Raw genomic sequence first — 17,048 nt, 5'->3', positions numbered from 1 at the left:
TTGTAAAGCTACATAAAGATGAGAAAGGCAAAAAAAATCCATTTCCAAAAAGTCTTGTAGAACAAAGATGAGATAAACAGATGCACCGTCATGACCTTTTGCAATACCAGCTAGGAAACTGCAGATCCTCTAAGGAAAATAAAAGCAATGGAGTGCTAATGTAAAACAATGGGAAAAGCCACTGGCTTAGGGCTGCCCTGGCAAAAAGGCCAATGAGAATCTCTTTTAGCGTAGGTGACCATCTGTTTTGCTTTGCCAACTGAACTGCAGAAGAAAGGAGGCACTGAAGAGGTCATGAGGAATCTCCTATTATGGAAGAAAAATGTATTTTTAAAAGCTCACTCAGAAAAATCAGACTACTTAGCTTTCCATGACATTTTAAAAGAAAAGGTTGAAGAGAAAAGAGACGATAAGTAAACAGTGAAGTTTCATGGTATATTGATCGCACCATGCCATGGGGCTATACCAAGTAGTTCTGTGGCATTGCCTTTTTTTTTTTTTTTTTTTTTCTGCAAATCCTCCAGGACCTACTCATTGGTTTCAGCCTAAATACAGAGTGAAATCTCCTCTGTAAAGGGTTTTAGAACCAGCTATCACCTCTTGCTAGATCCAAAGCTGAAATGAATTGCAGAGCTGGGTAGGAAACCAAGCACGATATGAAAACGGAAAGCTTAGGATATGTTACCCAAACATCTGTCTTACATTCAACATCTCCTCTAGGATTTTCAGGACTGTCATAGAAATGACGCTTTTAAAGTCCTGGACAACCATTAAATTGGTGTAAACCTTCATAATGATGTTTATTATCAAGTCTCTCTGCATAGTGCTGTATGCTCTTCATTAGAGCCCACCCTTCCCACTCAGTTGCACACTCCTACACCGCACTACAAGGATGACTCACGGGCAGAATTTCTTTAGGATTTAGGAATACATTTGGATGTCAGCCAGTTGTGGAAAATGTGCATACTTCCTCTTATACCCACGCACGTACTCGATATATTGCTTTACATATGGGATCTGAATCAGTAATACTAAAAGCCTGAAGTTGAAGGAAGAACAAAATGCACTTACAAACATGTTCCTTGCTAAGGTGATTTTTTTTTTTTAAATCATTTATTCCATCATTTTGTGAGAATGAAATATTGCATAGTATATTTCATGATGCAAGTAACTACCAAAAGAAAGAATATTTGGTGGAAATAACACCCCCAAAAGAAATAATGTTCTGTATATGGACTGAGTTTAAAGAATCATAGTGCTAGGCATAAAACTAATAATTTGACTGAAGAAATTAAAAACATTCCCCTCGCTTCCCCAAAAAACGGAAGGAAAAAGCTCACTTGTGGCAAAGACTTTGGAGTATACTTCTACTGCCTGTTAGTGGGCTCTCTGGTTACCCTACAACTATCTGCCTTGCACCTTTATGCCAAAAGCTGCTAATGGGCAAATGAGAATATTATCATTATGTCTCTGAACATGACTTCCAAACCTGCAATATCATGTCAGAGTCCCATGTGGCTAGCAAATCTGCAGGTATTCAGGAGCCCACCAAAATAGCCTTGAAAGAGCATCATAAGTAACACCAAGAAAACAGCTTTTCTCTTGTTGTTGTTGCAGCACATTTTAGTTGTTGCATGCAAAATGGTTTAATATCACCTTAATCCCAGCTTGCCATGTGAAAAATGACCCTGTCAATTTGATAGAGAGGTAGAATATCGAGAAGTGGAACATCTTGTCTAATAGGGGAGAGCTGACAAAGACAGACGGAATGATGCTTGAGTGGATAAAATTGACTTGATTGTGAATTCCAAATGAAATTAAAAAATATTACACCAAGATTTACAGGGTTTGTTTTCTGTCTTTTCTGTACTTGCTTGTGCCATTACTATTTCAGTTCAGCAGCGGTATTATTTTCTTTATTGATAAAAGCTAAAGGCTGAATATCGCAAGACATTTGGCAATGCTGATATAAGTTGGAACTCCCAGTTGTGAAGAGGTTGCCTATTGATGTTTTTATTATCAATCCTTATGAGGGCTAACTGCAGCAGCCTCAGTGAACAAGCGTTGATGTAGGCAATAGCATCCCTTATTTCTCCAGCTGCTTAGAATAGCTCTACAGCTCTAGAAGAATGGGACCCACAACCCCGCTGAGTTCCTGCAATGAGTATTACCGTATCTGGTCAGGACAAGGCTTGGGTGGGAGACACTATAGGGAAATTGTCTGAGAAAATTATTTTCTTAAGATTTTCAGTAGCTGCTATAAAAAGTCTGAACTTTTATCTATTTTTCCCCTGCTCTGCTTTATAAACAAACATGACACTTTATTCTACAAAGTGATTTCTTTCTGAGTTACAGAACCACAGAAAAAGCATATAAAACCCACAGACCTTATTATTTTTGGATTCTTGAAACTCAGAATTGATTTAAACCAAGTTCAGCAAGTAATATTTCGTCCTCATCTGAGGAAACTATATCCTGAGTTTCAGACAAGAGTAAATTTTTATGGGCACATTGTAATTATAAACCCTTGAGAAACAAATTTGTAATGGTCACACCGGCACCAAGCTCCGCTGTAGTTGCTCTGTAGAGTGCTGACACGAAGAGGCTAAAAATCCATCCTCCCAAGAAGGAGCGTATTAAAAGACTGCAGTAGTTTTAATGACGTTTTTTGTGACATCAAAATTATTTCATTTGGAATCACAGAGCATCTCTGCCACTGCGTCTTTGCAGGTCTGAGGAGAAAATACTGCTGCAGCTTCAGCACTATGAACAGTGACTGAGGGAAGCAATCCAGGCAGATAAGTCTGGGCTGCTACTCCATCCTCTGATGATGGGAGATGTAAATTTATCTGCTTAATTACAGCAGTGTATAATAATTATCACCAGGAAGGCAGGAAAAGTGTTTGGAAATACCATACAGGTTTTGCAAATGATCTGGGTTCCACTTTTCCTCCTAAATTGATGAATAATAGCTGAAGTGTCAGTGATAACTGGACTCAAAATGAGGAGGTTTGGCTCACATCAGATATTTGGAGACTGATATTCAACTCTGTAGAGATTCTGGATTGATTTTCATGCAATACATCAAGCCAAATGGGTATTTTCAAGCAATACCCATTTCTGATTGGGCTATCTTCTTACTATTTATCTAGTGTCATTTGTAGCCATGAATTCAAATTAAATCAGGACAAGGTGCTTGGCCCAAATGTATCACGCCATAAGAGATTAAGTCCTTTTCACTTGATCAACCTTTAGCCACACTTCTCAACTCTACAGGTAGGACACATCTCACAGGTGAACAAATAACTTTATCCTCATTTTTGAGGTGCTCAGGGAGCCCCAGAGCACATCCTGACCTAGAGGCAGAGCTCCAGACCCAAGGTGCCCTCTGCTGCAAGGCACAGCCTCGTGTCTCATCCTACAGCCAGGCTTTCACCCACCTCAAAGCCCAGCATCTCGCCTCTGGCAGCACATTTGGTGACTTTCATAGAATCTCCTCGAGTTTAGTCCCCAGAGGAAGGGGCTGAATCTTTGCATGGGCTAAAATCAGACGTGTGAGACAACGTGTGGAGGCAACAGCATGCAGTGAGTTTGGGAAAGCAGGCAGACTGCTGTGGGCTGAATGGGAAAAAACGATTCCTCTAGGAGACAACCCAGTTTGTGTTACAGCCCATGAATTGAGGAACTTTTGGCATTATCTATTTAATTGGTCAGACAGTGAAGAGGGGAATGGAGAAGGGCAGAAAACCCAGCTTCTCCCACAGGGTGCCTGGGTAGCCAAAACCAGCCATACAAATTGGGAAGCACAGCAGGGCTGGGGAAGTTTGGCAGGGTTTGAGAAGCTGAGTAATTCTGGGCCCGTATGCTGAGGGAAAAATCCCACAGGTTCCCTATCATCTGGGCCAGTTCAGTCCTACACGCAGAGCTCACCCAGGGGCTGAATCCAGCCCCTTCTCAAGTTCATGGCAAGGCTCCCACTGGCTTCAGCAGAGGCAGGATTTGTCCTTTCACAAGACGATCATATTTGTATTCAATACCCTGCAACTTAAAGTGAGGATTAGCAGAATTAAACTCTAATTTGTATATCTCAGGCTGCCAAACTGCAATTAACTTTTGTGCATTTGAATTAACAGGGAAAATTTTTAACCACCTTTTCCTCATGGAATTATCATTTTACACTTCTGGAAAATTTCTCCAGAATCTGAAAAGTAGCCCACACCCCTGTGAACCTACTCCTCTTAATATCCCGTAGTTATTAGAGCAGGGAACAATTTCTCACCCTGTTGCTTTCACAAGCACCTTCTGCTTGCCCAGCATTGTTGTGGTGTTGCGCACCTTGCTGATTTGCTTCGTGTTGGCCCTGGGCTGCACAGACCACACAGGGCACTTTTAACAGGAGTCAGGACTCACAGCTTTAAACCCACCCAAGAATAACACCTACATGCATAGCCCCTAGCAGATATCACAACCAGCTGCTATTTTATGCTGTTTTTTAACCACGCAACATGCAGGCTAACAATCCCTTATTTCCTTCTCCCATGCAAAGCTACGAAGGGCATGCAGGTTTTCCCTGAGTTCTGGGCACACACATGAAGGTTGGCATGGTAGAATAAGGGCAGCATAAAGCAATTGGAGTTTTCTGCCTTATTTTCTGCTCTTCTTTTCTTGTATGTGCCCAGATGGACTCAGCCTTACATGTACTAGGACTAGTGATGCTCCAGTTGGTGCAGAACACTTGCAGGGTGTCTGCTTTCCTGCAGCATTTTTCCATGGGCTGTAGCACACCCTCCCCAGTGTATGAAACAGGGGTCATCTTAACTTGAAACTTTACATTCCTGGGGGGAAAAAAAAAAAAAAAGAAAAAAACACACACGTAATTTTAGGTCTTTTTTTTTGTTAGGGGAGAACATATAAGAACAGATAGCTTTTGATTTATGTATCACCCTTTTATAATAAATACATTTGTAACAACATAATGAAATTTTGGAACAAAAGTTCTTTTACAGAAGAATAATCTTTAACTGGTGTGAAATGTCTCCCTGGGACTTTGTCAGGTTTTAATTTCAGTTTGAATAAATTATTTGAGACACCAGGCTAGGAAAGATAAAGGTGAATTTCATCTACTTCCAGCTCACCATAATGGAAATAATAACTACTTCAGCCAAAAACAAGTTTCCAATTAGTTTCTCTAAAATAATATTATTCCCTTTTATATAGATACTGTAGCTCATTTTGGAACCTAATTTTGATAATATATAAACATTTCTAAAGCTGCTATTCCCACCAAAATGATGGCAAGTGCAGACTTTGACAGCACATGTTGGGAGCATATCTGTACTAAAAAGCAGTCTTTGCTTTTCTTTAAAAAACCTTATAGAATGATAGTAGAAAAATCAAATTAAAATCTTCTTAGTGATGAAGTCATCTGTCCCAAAAGACTTTATTTTAAGTGGCTGGATAATGATCATTAGACAAGACATTCTGAAATTATAAAATTCATTTCTTCTAGAAGAGAGATAGTCAAACTGTTTTTTTTTTTTTTTTTTTTAAAAGTGCTTTATGGGGAGGGGGACTTCAAGATACAGGAAAAGCAAAATAATGCTGGCTCTGAAATGCAGCTGAAAGTGGCTAATTCATTTAACATCTTAAATTTGGAAGCAGACACTAATGTTGCTTGGAAAATGAAAAAAAAAATATCTCAAGACTAGGTTAATGTGCTTGAAAAGATCCTTTGAAGGGATGTAACAGGACTATGCTCTGCTCAGTCCCACCTAGCAACCTCTTCTGTTACAACCACCATCAATATGTCTGTACAATTTAGCAAAAAGGAGTGCTTCTGTTTAGGCAGACAGCTTTTACACAAGACAAGAACACCAAGCTCCAGTATCCTATACAGTGTACTGTACTCACAAAGATAACATCCATGCAGCACAGCAATCCACAGCAGGCCTGATCAACAAGTCTCTGAATGAGTCCCTCCAGCAGGCAGGCTACCTGATCTTCCACGTCCCTGCACCCTGCAAAGGTGGAGGTGAAGCTCTAGTATTTGTCTTGGACCTCACTTGGGAGCACATTTACCCTCCCATACTCTCCTCTACACCCACACCTTGCTAGAGCAAGGTTCAAAGCCCCCAAACCACACCTTTAAAGGCCCTGAAAAGAAGCGTGATTTGGCCAAAAGCACAGCAGCTGTGGAGCTCACCAAGGCCTTTCAGCTCCTGCTTAAAGCCATGGGGCTGGAGGCATGTGCCCCGAGCATTAGCTGCCTAAATGAACATTGCATCCCAGCACAGCATCACTTCTTTAGCTCTTCTGACTAATGCGATGTAAACGTGGTGGTTTCTGCCCACACAGTAATGAATAAAAGCAATGACACGTACGGTAACACGAGTACGGCTTGAACTCTGACCTTGTGTGAAGGCAGCCGAGATGTGTAGCCCTGTTGCTTTTTCCATCCCTGCCAAAGCAAAAGAAAAAAAAAAAAGGAATATCACTGAACAGAATTTCAAAGACAGAACAAAAAGGCAGCATGAAGTAAAACAGATGTATTAAAAAAAAAATTTAAAAACTGCCTTTCATAATGTATAAGCCTCATTATCACATAATCACGTATACATGTGTGTGCAAAACTATGATGGAAAAGATCTTCTGGGATACCCTGACAGTTCCAGTGATGTTTTTGGACATTTTATGGTTTACTCTAGCTGTAATAATGGATCTACAGTTAGAGAATAATGGAAAACTATTCCATACTGAAAGCCTGGACAAATAGCTGGAATGTATATTTTATGAAGGTAGCTCATACTGACATCAAAACCTCCTCTTGGTCTTACTGGCTTGGGTGTGGGGGCCTTTTAAGCCAGTACCTTGTCTCTGCCAGCAGCCAACATGAAATACTGCAGAGGAAAGTGTAAAGATCAAGCAGGAGGCAATTGTAAAACAATTCACCCTTCACATTAGGCCCCGGTCTTCCTTTTTTGTAACTTCTTGCTACCCAAGTTTTATGTGAGCAAATGATTACAGAGTAAACCTCTGGGTTATGGTGTGACATGGTGTTAACAAGAGACTCTTCCAACTCCTGTGATGATACAAAAAAAATTTGTCATAAACTGCCACCAAAGGGCCATTTGTCACCGGTCAGACTGACATCTGCCCATAAAGCCATCCAAACGGTTTTGAAATAAAGCATTTGCAAACATCAAGTGCTGTTAGCAGATGTAGAGACTGAAAAAGACCTCACGGCCCCGTGAATTGCACTAAATAATTAGACCAGTTCAGGCAGTTTGTCACGCAAAGAAGGAGGGTAAGAAAACGAGGGCAAAGCTGAGCAGAAGATGGAATTAGCAATTGCTCTTTGTGTGTGTTAATGTAGAGCAAGATATATATTCATGTTTGCTTTAGCCTTAGTTGTTAAAGATGTTTTATGTGCGATTGGGACCAAACTCAGCCAGGGCAATGGCATTCTGCAGGTGGGATTAGCTGACAGGTGGGGTATGCTGAAATCTCACCATGCCCTGCAGAAAAAGAAGGTGTATTTTACAGAGCTGTGTATTACTTGGTGCAAGGTAAAAGGAATCCTTTGAGAGCTGGAATATGGATTTTATATTCCATGAAAACTGCCTCATGAAACTGTGCATTAAATGGGTTCTTAGATACACGTAGCTCAATAAGTAAAACTAATAACTCTACCCATGCAATAAGGAAACGAGTCAGTGGCAGTGTGGAAAAATAAAGGAAGGAGAGGGCAGTTAATCATGTGTATGCTGAGGATCTTCCCCACTCAGGGAGCAGAAGGGGGCCCGTCATTTTGTCAAGTTGCATGTAGAAATCATTGGCTGGAGAAACAGTAAAACTTCTGTTTGATGGAATGGAAACTCAAAACCGGCATAAACAGAACCACTCAAAAATAATGAAATGGAGTTTAAAAGGCTTTATCGCATTCCAGGTTCAGCACCAGCAGCTGAATTTACATATTGCAGAAAAGCAATTGCAGAGGTGGAAACCAAGAAAATGCTGTTAGAGACAGGAACACAGAGCCAAAAGAGTCCCAGGAGAGTGATAGCAAATTCAGAGTTGCTGAATGTTTCAGGGTAATCCTTGAGGACTTTGAGTTTCTCTCAGTCCTTCCCACTCAGAAAGAAAAGAGTTAATAAATATTGTTAGGGCTTGGGGAATCACTCACAAGGGATCTTTTGGCAGAGTAATCTTCATATTTAGAAGTATTTTCTCATTACATGTAATAGGATGATGAACTGAGAAATGATCTCAGCCACTTATGATTCTAAAAGCCCCCAGCCTGAATAATCTATGCTGATTTAGAGATAATAGCATCAAAGGCATAACTCATTTAGCACAATGTCCATTTACTTACTCTGAAGACTTTTGCTTCCCTACAACTATTTTTACAGACACTTCTAAAGTTGATAATGATATAAAAAGAATAACATAATCAAAAAATGACAAGCGTACAGCAAGAACCACTTTGTCCATGGATGCACTACAGACATACAAAACCTGTTGCTAATGAAGTGCAATACAAATTCAAAGAAAGAGAAAGTGGAGAGCACTCCCATTCTGCACTCATTAAAGTAAAACAAACTGACAGAAAGGATGCTTTTGTGTGCAAGAAGCTGCGGTGGCACTTATGAGCTGAGAGCTGCACACTTCCCGTGCCAATAAGAACACGTACAGCTTCTCTGATGTGGTTTCTCTTTGATAAAGAAGTAATGCTAAGCCTTGATTTCCTGCTGCACCTGCTTAGACTTTGCTCGTTTGGTGGCAGAAGCCATACTTTATCATGTCTCTGTGCATGGTCTACAAGAATATGTCTCTGCAGTGGGCTCTCTGTTCTCCTACAGCATGTGCACTAGCTCACTAGCAGAGGGAGCTGCCCCAGTTGCTCAGGATCACAGCCAACAGTTTCCCCATTTTGCTTCCAAGTCCTCATGACTGTAACATCCTATTTTCAGGGAAAAAATGTTTTCCTATGCATGGGACAACAAATGTCAGGCTGACCTAAAGAGCACTCTTTCCCTACGTTTCCCTTGGGTTCTCTCCTCTTCAGAAGGTGATGATGAGCTCTTTCAAATGCCTTTTATGTCATCATAAATCATCCCCCCCACCCTTTTTTTTTTTTTTAAATGTCACAGAGGTTGTGCTTTCACGTGTCCCATTGATTTTAGGGAGGTTTTATATCTCCAGAGCTGATCACTGTAGGGGGTTACTTGTAAACTGCATTTTATCCCTGGTTGTTATTCTGGGTGACTTGGGTTCAGACACAGGGGCAATGGAGCAGTATGGCAGCAACAAGGGATGAGTGTTTCACTTTTACAAAAGAGGGATATTAATAAACAACACTGATTTAACCTTGCTGCTTGGAAAAAGCCAATCTACCTTCTAACCGATTCTCTTGATGTAGCTTTTTGTCGTGTTCTTCTTTTCCTCTAACCAGCTCTGTCCTGTGAACGCACCCACCCTCACAGGTCAGTATGAGAAGCAGGCTGGTGGTGTGGCTGTCCATCTCCACTTCTCTTAATTCCTCAAGGCTTTGCATTCTTGCACTTCATTTTTTTATCTTGTGCTGTTTTCTCCTGTGCTGAGTCCTTCTGGAGTTAAATTCCTGTTCGCTTATGTAATAAAACCATGAATTATTAACAGTATATAAAATATTGACAAACTGTTCTCTGAGATAGAACAGCTTTAAAGTATTGATTATGAATCCAGAGAGTTATAATTAGTTTCTGCATAAGAGATAATTAAGTTATTATTGTTTCTCTTTCTTCTAATATGGTGATGGATAGAAGGTATTTATACTGAACTCTGTGAAATCTTATTAAAATTAAGGCAATAGGTTTACAGGCACTCAAGATAATCAGGAAATAAAGAATGATGGGGAAGAGTTTACATTTTCAAAGAGCTCAGCTGGCAATGTCCACTCGCTGTGTAAAGAAATCATCTCAGGGAACTCCTGGACACTGAGGCGTGATTGACTTCAGTGGAGGCAGAATCTCATTTCAGTTTGGTTCCACCGGAAATCACACCAAGGCTGCTGCACTTTGCATGCTCGTGCACATTCTGGACCTTGTGGCTGACATCAGTCAAATTTGACTGGGGGTACAGTTTTGGAGATATTTAGTTTCCACAAATTTTTTGGACAAACTTACAGACAAAACCATTGCAGTGTTAGTGTAGCTCTTGTAAGGCATTAGAAAATTCACAAAAGGACTCAAATTCAAGATGACATGACACTGGTAAGTAGTTTTTATGGGTTATGCTGCTCCAAATTGATTTGTGCATCCTTACGGTTAGATGCTTTTGCCACGAGGGTATGTCTGATGAAAACCTAACTTTAGTCAGTGGAAATTACTGTATGAAAACCTAACTTTAGTCAGTGGAAATTACTGTATTGGCAGAGCATTCCCAAGCTGAACTGGGCAGCGTGGACTCATCCAGCCTGAGTGTGTTTGCCAGTGCTCCACCACAGAGCCCTTGGCCAGAATCCCTCTACAGTAAATAGGGAGTGGGGGTTACTTCTAAGATATAGTTCATCTGAGCAACTTTGGGAAGAGAAGAATCACTGCAGTCATTTAAAGTTAGGGAAGGTAAGCCCCATCCTCAGAGTGCAGTGTTGCAGCACAGCCAATAGGAGATGCACTACTGAAGTGATGTGAGTGACAAGACCCATTGTATAGCCCAACAAACCGTACAGGTGTGGTGTCCATGGGCATCCTACAGTGGAAATTCAATCCCAAGAAATACCGCAATGGAGGAACTACGAATAGAAAAGCATAAGAAATATATTTGCACATCTCAAGAACTGTCTTCAACAACTCAAAGAACACACGAACTCTGCCAGTGAACATGCTATTAGGATTTCAACCAGATTTGTAAGAACAGACTCTTAAATCCCACCCTATGGGCCGAACCCACTCCACATCCCTGAAAACAAGCGAGGAAGCCTCATCCCTGGCTCTTGCTAATGCAAGAGGAGTCTGGGGAAGGTCTGAGCCACACGCATGACGAACATCTCCCAGACAATGAAGCCAACTTGAAAGTGTGGCTGTCTGTCGGTGCACGGATACAGTGGTGCTCCGCCAGCCGTTAATAGGATTTCATTGTTCAACAGCTGCTTGAAAGTAACCCCTCTCTTCTGCTTTTGTGCCGAGATATGATCATCCTCGCAGAGGGCTCTGGTCCTGCACAATCACCGTTTTCCCACCAAACAGTTCAGACTACAATGTCTGCCCACCCCGTGAACAAAACGGGGCACCTAATTGAAAGCGAGTGCTTCCTTGCCCCCCTCCCTCCCCAGCACTACATCGCATTTTCATCGTGCCTTTTGTCTGCTCTGCGTCAGCTGAACCCCCCTTTCTTGCTCGGAATAGAAATAATCCCTGCTTCCCCGCAGCAAACATGAAAACCTGTGCACAGAGCACCAGCACTAAATGAGAGCTGCTGTGTGCTTTGGGAGGCAGCAATGTTTCAGGGAATGAAAGCAATCCCTCATGTTTCTGAGGTGCATGGCACTGATTTGAACTTCAGCTCACGCCGCGGTTAAAGCAGGACAGAGGGGATGGGGACACATGGTGGGCAGAGGTTGGTGGGTGGCCGTCCTGCAGGATTTGTCCTCCAGCTATTGTTTTCCAGCCCCTCAACTGGAAACGTCTGATTTGCTGTGAAAAAGGGTTGCAGGGAAAAAAATCTGTGGAATATGACATTTTGGGAGCACACATTGCCTCTCGCTCCTCCAAAATGTGCTGCACAGGCAAAGAGTGCAGCTGTGCTGGTTCAAAAACTGCCTCTCAGTGCTCTTCCCTGTAAGCCAGCAGCATTTTTGGGCTCAGAGGACCAAACAGGCAGGGTCTGGCAGAGTGGTGGCCAAGAGAGAGCAATGGCTGCAGGAAAGCAGCTGCATCCTGGCTCTGCCAGGTGGCAGTGCCCTTATGGAGGGCAGGAGTGAGCTGGAAGCCATGACTCTGGCAGCATTTGCAGGAGTGCCAGCCCACATCGTGGTGCCATCTGGGTCTCTGTGGCCACTGACGGAGGTGCCCAGCTCCACCAGGCGGCCCCGAGAGCCTCTGGTTAGCCTTTCTCCCTGGTTTTGCCTCCACCAGCAGTGCTGTCTTTCATGATTTTCCCAGCCCTATCCTTTGCAGATGAGAAATGTCAAACCTCTGGCCACGTGATTAGACCGAGAAATTCCAGCTCCCCACTCCTGAACAGGCTGAGGGTAATGAATCCATTGAAAATCAATGCCCCCTATCAGCAGTGAAATTGTTGTTGCAGGAAGAAAGTCACTCACGGCTGCTGGCTTTGATGGCTCCCTCTTCCCTGGCCATTCACCTGCTGGGCTCAGACCCCCATTAAGGGGAACGGGTTTTCTCCATAACAGAGGCGAGAGCACAGAGTGATGGTAAAGAGAGGGTTACCTTGAAAAAGTGAGGTTTGGGTCTGATGGAGGCTTTTCCCTGGGCTGTCACAACAGGCTCCTTCTAATCAGGGTTGCCCTCACAGAGTGCAATGTCCCTCTGTAGCAAAAAGGCAGGGAGGCACTGCTCATAACAGCTGTTACTTGGAAGCAACAAGTAACTACATGTCTTGCTCTGTGTTTTCCCAGTTTGGATACAAATAAAATATCTTGTACATCTGTAGGCAGACAACACACTTAAACAGAAAGCCTTGCATCCCTTGCATCTGTTATTATCCCTCGAACAACACATTTACATCATTATTAAGTCCCCCCAGCTCTCATACCAATAGCAATCATCTGTCTGGGTGTTCTAATGGGACTAGCAAATGTATATGTCAGCAGTGTTTTTGGAAGGCTACGTTGTGCAAATGGGCAGGTATATGAACTAACTTCAATTTCAGTGTCTCTACTGTAAATTCCAGTGCCTCACTTGCACTTTGGACCAGAAAAGGAGGGGGTGGAATTAGCTACATTCACACAAACAAGGATTTGGCCATACATCCAGACACATTATAGAAATTAATTTCTTCCTGTCTTCCCCCTCTTTCTTGAAGATACAGAGATACATTTGCATGGATAACATAAAGGCAAAGCTCAGTTAATCATTGTGCCTAACTCATCATGCCTTTTTGATGGGCTGATTTTTATTGGATTATTTACCTTGTAGAGCTTCACTATGTCTAAATTCTTAAAAAGATCCCTCCCATGTCCTTCCATAGAGCTGGATTCAACAGCAACAGTTGCCACCTGTTTCTTACCATGCAGTCTTTTTCCTCTCTTCTTTCTAAATGCTTGACACAACTGGGCAGAGTTGACATCCCATTTTCTCCATGTGTGACATTGCTCAGTGGCAGCTGCTAAAAGAAAAGCCCCATCATAATCAGCATGTTTTGCCTGTAGCATAAGGCATTTCAGAAACATTGAAAAGCTGAAAGGAAATAGAAGATAAGTTGGAAATCATGAGCTGAAATGTGCACTTCCATTTCAGAGATTAAATTAGAAAAATATATTATCGTGTATTTAAAACAGTATCATCAGCCAGCTTGACAGCTCATCTGGGCTCACGCTGGGCTGCTATTGAAGAGACTTGGGCTAGCATCCAGCCTTAGGACTTTCACATATCTGATATCCAAAGGCTGGTTCAAGCTGTAGGGCACTGCTGCTTGGTGGGGAGCAGAAGAGGTTTCTGCTGGAGCATCCTGCTGACTGCAGCACTTTGCAAACTCAAGGACAGGCCAACATTACCATTTTAAAGTGCTGCTGACCCATCAAGTGCGAGGAGGAATAGGAAAGTAATAATGAAAAATTTGCACAGCTGGAGAAACAGCTCAAATAGAACAGACCTATGGAGAACATAATGGGCAGGTATGTGTAAATAAGCAACCATTTCCTGGTCATCAGGAAAAGGTCTTTCCTCATCAAGAAAAAACAGGGAAGTCCAGAGAGCACTGAATCTGTAACAGAACTCCCTAGGGAGAAGACTCTGGGCTTGCCAGTCCCTCAGTGAATGTGATGAAAGACTGCTGGGGGTCATGAGTTTACATCTGGACAATATCACCGATTCTTTCCCATTTGTACTCTGTCCTGGAAACATGCTTTTGAGCACAGTTAGAGACAAGGTGGCAAGGGAGGTGGAGCTTGGGTGAACTTTCCTCCTGTGTCAGGATAGAGACACAGTTTGCATTAATATATGCTGATCTCTGCATGTCTCCATTAAATGGTTTTACACATCTGTAATTATTTCCCATATAATTGAATGAAGGGACATTTATTTCAGAATTGCATATTGCTTGCCATCAAGATGAGCTTGGCTCGAACCACCCATGGAGTACAGAAATGAAGCATTTGCTCCCATCAGCCAACTCGGAAGGAAAACCACAATGATATCTTTGGACATACTGATCCAAGTCAGGGGTCTGCCATTCAAAAGAGAGATTATAAAAAAGGATTGGCTATAGGCTTGATTTTACCAGAGTTACCCCTCTTGAACAGGGAAGCTGCTGAGCAAGGCAGTGTGAGGAGAGCAAGCAGAGCTGGCATTAGTTCTGTCCTGTGTGCACCAAGAGCGCAGTGCAGCCATTCTTGCAAGGAGCACACATGGGCTAATTACAGCTTTCATCTGATTGATTTTTTCTTTGTCCATTTCATATTTTTCCAGTAGTGCTTTTAATATCAGAAAGTCCTCTGGCTCTTTGACTCTCCCATTTCAGCTGTATCCTGGGCTCCATTCAAAATTATGATACAATCCCAAAACCTTGAGCGTAAGCCAGGCTCTCTCTTTCCCAAACTGGCAGGCTTCACGAGAAGCAATGAACATATTTTTCACAGTTATGCATCTTGCATCTGACTCAGGTTGTTGTTATTATGCAGTAAGTGTTTCAGTCTGAACATTAAAGAAAAGAAAAAATGTCAGGTCCTAAGGGGGGAATGAAATCCACTAATCCAACATAGGCTTTATTTGCTTGTTGACTACCAACCAGTGCTGAAGACGGTGGGACTCCCAGAGCTTCAAACAGGATTAGAGGGTAGGAAATAGGACATTTATTTCAACTCAGATTCTTATTTAAGTTTTTATTCTGGCTACACAGCTAGGTATTTGGACATCTGGCAAAAACTCTTGGCCACACACAAGCTCTGAAAATGTTGTTAATCTGTAAAATCAATATTGTATTTAGGAAATTGCTCACCTACCTGCATGTTTGTGACTACTAATTCATCCAAACACTATTTCGTGTGTTATTAACTATGTAGGAAAAGGCATTACTTTCTCTTCATCACTCTTGGACAACTTATGTCACCTTGTATTTATGACGTGCAACGCAATGTAAATTATTTTATTACTGTTGACTTGTATCAGCTGGAATGTTTTAAAAAAGGTTTTGTAAGTAATTTCCATAAGTGGGATCCACGTGCTGGTTAAAAAGTGCTTGAACACACCTAGCTGATTACATGAGAGTACGCTGGGCATGCACAGATGCAGTGTGGCCCCTCAGATCTCAAAAGACCAGTCGTCCCACTTGTAACCAGTGCTCTGATTCTCGCACTGTTAAAATAATAAGCTGAATCTTGCTTTGCTTCAGAATCAGGAGGCTTGAAATAGAGACTGTGGAAGTCAAACAATGGGGTGGTTGCTGTAATTTCCTAAAGCTGTTGTGTTTGATTTGCCTTTAACTCAGTTAAGTATCTTGGCAAACCCTTAATTTGAAATCTGTAGAGGCTGAGCATCACACCCTGCTAGGCCTATCAACAGATGGAGGAATTCCTGGAGGCAAAATGTATATCCTCATGCTACTTTTTTTTCCCCCTTCATTGTAATACTAATCATGCATTGAAATTATTAGTGAACTTGGAGACTGACAGATTTATGTGTAGCGGAGGGTGCCACTGGAAAAGCGTGGGACTAACAGATGCAGGTGGTAGGGGGTTGCCAGTCATGGGCTGACTTTTGTTGTTAGCAATGTAAAAGCTGATAATAAACAAGGAAATCAGGTCTGCAGCCCAGAGAGCAGAGAGCTTGGAAAAGATGAAGGTGTTTGGATTGGAAACATGCAGCATGAGATGAGACCCGAGATCTTGCCCATCTCTTGAGCTCAGACCAGAGCCATGAACCTCACGTGCTGGATGTGTAGGATGAGCCGTGGGAGTTACAGGGTCCTGCTCAGTCCATGCCCTTTCCCGAGGAGAAGAAAGCTTGTCATTGTCTTCGTGGTGCCCTGACACCAAGCCTTCCAAGCCTGCACCCTGGCAGCCCTTCTGCTTCACACCGTTGCACTTAGCTCCTAAAGGAGACCCTGGGTGCACCAGGCTTAATTCAGGGTCTGCCAAAGACCTAGCAAAAAAACCTATAACTTCAGTCATATGTCTGCTTGCCTCCACTGCATATATTTTTGACAAATGAACTGGAAGAAACTTAAAGAAGTCCATGCATTTTCTCTTTACTTAGCTTGTTAGCGTTTTCTTCATTAATCATTGATATTGGAAATAGCTAGGTTACTGTGGGAGTGAGCTGACATTATTTTTTTCCTCCAAAATAATGCAGGTTTATGCAGGTGCTTACAGAATACACTTTACTGGAGTATCCAGTGATGGCACCAGCTGGGTTCACTCCTGCACCCTCAGGTGAGCTGGCAGGATTGCAGACCACCTACATCCCACAGCAAACTTTTGTGGCTTCCCTCTGGCATGGTGCATTTTGTCCATCTTCCCCAAAAGGACCGCTCTCTTTGCAAGCAAAGGTCTTTAATAGGATGCATATCCCAGGGTACTATTTGCTCCAGTTGCCCTCTGCGTGCTGTTATGGTTTTACTTTTAAAACCCTTCAAAATCAGCTGCAGACTGAAAAAAAAAAACACCCCACCCTCCAGAAAAACAAGTACAGGTGAACATTAGTATACAACACAGATGGAAATGAAATTAATCATGCAGAAAGTGCCAATGACTTATTATACATGAACGGGACAGGAAGTACATTTTGTCTAGTCCCAAGGCATTTTAAAATAACTGTTCAGCATCTTCTCACCTGAAATGTATCATCTTATTGATTTTGAGCTGACTTCTGCAGATTGACTCCATCTGCCTA

The sequence above is a fragment of the Cygnus atratus genome, chromosome 12 (assembly GCF_013377495.2).
Source record: "Cygnus atratus isolate AKBS03 ecotype Queensland, Australia chromosome 12, CAtr_DNAZoo_HiC_assembly, whole genome shotgun sequence".
Taxonomy (NCBI): domain Eukaryota; kingdom Metazoa; phylum Chordata; class Aves; order Anseriformes; family Anatidae; genus Cygnus; species Cygnus atratus.
This window is presented reverse-complemented; position numbering follows the sequence as displayed.